This window comes from Epinephelus moara, chromosome 11 (genome assembly GCF_006386435.1).
Source record: "Epinephelus moara isolate mb chromosome 11, YSFRI_EMoa_1.0, whole genome shotgun sequence".
Classification (NCBI taxonomy): domain Eukaryota; kingdom Metazoa; phylum Chordata; class Actinopteri; order Perciformes; family Serranidae; genus Epinephelus; species Epinephelus moara.
In genome coordinates, this window is record NC_065516.1 from 8,529,357 (window position 1) to 8,532,609 (window position 3,253).

The following is a 3,253-nucleotide window of genomic DNA, read 5'->3' on the forward strand; positions in this document are numbered from 1 at the left end:
CTAAGTTAAACTGGAAAAAACGCCCAGGCCTGCAGGAGCTGATGGACAGCTTTCAGTCGAGTGAGTAATATCGTCCGTGTCGTGTCTTTGTTTGCTTTTACCGAGTGACCTAGCGTACTTGTCCCAGAGCCAGCTGCAGCTCACCAGTGTATCCCTCCGCGCAGGACGTAAACACACTATAGTTTATGTATCAAACCTCTTCTAAAACGACTAAAACGGACTCTTGTTTTTTGAATTAATGTTTAAACATGTTTATTTTAAATACACAGCGGTGACAGAGTGACGTATCACCGCCATACCGCGGTGATACGTCACTCTGTCACCGCTGTGAGAAAAAATACATACCGTCACAGCCCTACTCTGGACCTACCCTCAAGTGGTCATTTGGGGAACTGCAGTTTTTGGCACTTCCATGTTGGCTTAATTTTCCGCCCTGGAGGCTGCCACTTGATGCTAACTTCATCCCCTTTCACACTACCCTTTCAAGGCGGGAATATTGCGCCATTATGCCGCCTTGCCATTTTATATATAAAGAGCAACTGTGGAATTTGGCGACAGAGTTGTCTCATTTTTAATTCACTACGGGAGGTAGTTAAGGCATCAAAATGGTGTCTTTATAAACAGGATAGGACAGGACCATGGGCAGGACAGGTGTGATGTTTTGACGACATGTAATGTGTGCGACCCACTGCAGGAGATTTAAAAAGTAGCTAATAGCAGTTAGCAGCTAACTCAAAGAAGGAGAACAGCGGCTATAAATGGCGGACAATTGCGATGAACAGTGAGATCTAGGAGCTCAACTGCCATATATCAGGAATGGTAAATGATTGTTAAGTCCTCAAATGTCTTAAATTAAGTTTTCTTAATATAAGGCCTAAAAAAGTCTTAAATTGTCTTAAATTCAGATTCGATGGGTCTTAAATATTTTCGGTCACATTACCGTGCAAACTTCTCCAGCCTGACAGACCCAATGACTGTTTACAATCATTGGACAGACTGAAGCATTGCAGTGAGGAATAGCATATGACAGCGATGAGATTTTGAGGTTTCCTTTTTACGTTCAACACATTAAATTTAAACTCACCTAATTGTCGTTTTTTTCTTACTGTTCATTTTGAACTGACTTCAGTGTGTTTACTTGGAAAGAGTACTTACACATGTGTCACACACACACACACACACACACACACACACACACACACACACAGTAATGTGTATTTCCATTGCAGGTTTGGTGTTAAATTTCATATAAGGTGGTGTTAAAAAGTCTTAAATTTACCTTGGTTATATCTGTAGACACCCTGCATGTTATGCCATTGTTACTGCCATTGCTCCCGACAGCTTGCAACACATAAGTCACGTGATCATCCACATGGTTTACAATTATGTGGGTTCTATACCAATTATAGTGCATTACTGTTTGTGAGTATAAGTACAAACACAGAATGAGAACAGCCTGATTTACTCAAGTCACCACACTATATGTGAATGCACACTGGCACTGGTGTTATGACGATGTCAAATGGCACCCTCTTTTCATTTTAGTCTGGTTTAAGGTTTACAGTAAACATTTTGGTCTTGTTAGTAAGTGAAAGACCAACGGGCACTGATGCCAAGATAATATCTTGTCTTTTGTGACTTTAGCTCACTGCTATAGACAAACTGAAGTATACTAGCGCTGCTGTTACCTTGTTCAAAATGTATCTGATGGCCCAATCATCCTCACTTACCCCAGGTGACTCATCACTGAGAGGTGTCCCTGGCACAAATGGTGGGAAACACTGTAGGTCACACTGTATCAAATCATTTCATGCACCCAGTGGGTGATGGCACCGGGGTAATCCTTACTTACACTTTATTTGACGATCAATATTGTAGAAATAACCGCAAACTGGAAGTCACACTAAACCGTGTTAGGACTCTCACTGTGGGATTATCAGACCAAATAAACCAGGATTTAAACTTTAATAACAATCTTCAAAGACAGAGGAGATTGATGAAAATAATTAATGCTTGACTGCAACAACTGGAATATTTATATATGATGTGAATAAAGTGTTGTTCGTTGCGTCTCCCATCCACTGATTCACAGTCAGAACTCAAACAAAGACCTGACAGACATATCCTGTTTTATAGCTCCTCACTGACAGTGCGTCATCACTGGACCTGATCTAAGTCTCTGGATAGCCTGACACTGCCCCACTGACTGACTTCATTTCTTAGCCGTATTATCTATTCAACAGCAGCTTCAGCTCTTCCAGCAGACTCTCAGACTGTATCCAGAGGCAAAACATCTTCCTCAGTGTGAGCACCTGGGCAGAAAATTAAAATCATTTCCTATTTCTGTTCCATCTGCTTTTGAATTACTTCTTATTCACATTATTTTTAATTGAATATTATTTTGCCTGGTGGCCGTGCTAGTGGTAGCAATGTTGTCAGTCATCAGCCTTTGTCCAGATGGAAATATCTCAACAACTACTGAATGGATGGTTCCCAACCCTTTCCTTTAAGGGACCCCTTTCCTGTCACTGAGTAATCTGATGACTCTTGACTAAGGGGCATATTTTATGGATATTTCAACAGTACAGAATGTAACCCACTTCTGATAGGGTACACTGAGTAGTTAAATAGTTAGGACCAGTGTCTAGATTTGTATGAGCGATTTAAAGAGAGAATGACAGACACAATAAGTAGCTGGAGCCAGATGATGTATTAAATGTAAAATTATATTAAAGGCACTTTGGAAAAATAACAAAATAAAACTATTTGTTTAAACCAACACTCTAGCTTCACTCAACTGGTTGAGACTCTTAAGTGCATTCAATGCAACAAATCAAAAATATTTCACCCTTTTGAACAGGTAAGGCAAATCACATAAAATTGCACCGTTCACTTTAAATCACAAAAAATGTCCCTTTAATTGAAAAAGAGTTCAGTGTTCCTTTGTTTTGTTCCTTTACGTTCAGCTCAGCTAGCATCAGACAGACAGTCAATTTCAGTCAAGCGCTTTTTTCAGGTCAGGTAGTGAGGTGTGACCTTTAGTCCTACCACAGAGGTGAAAGGGGAAAAGACAGGAAGGGGGTTTCCTCCTTGGGGCAAGGGTGATGTCACTCCAGCTCCTCGGATGAGGAGATGCTCAGTTTCACAGTTGGCTTGCCATCTCCTTCATCAAGGAGAATCTGAATCCACATCCAAATCTAGGGGTTTTCTCCAGGGAATCTCAAAAACCTGGCCTGTGCAGAAACAAGGCTAT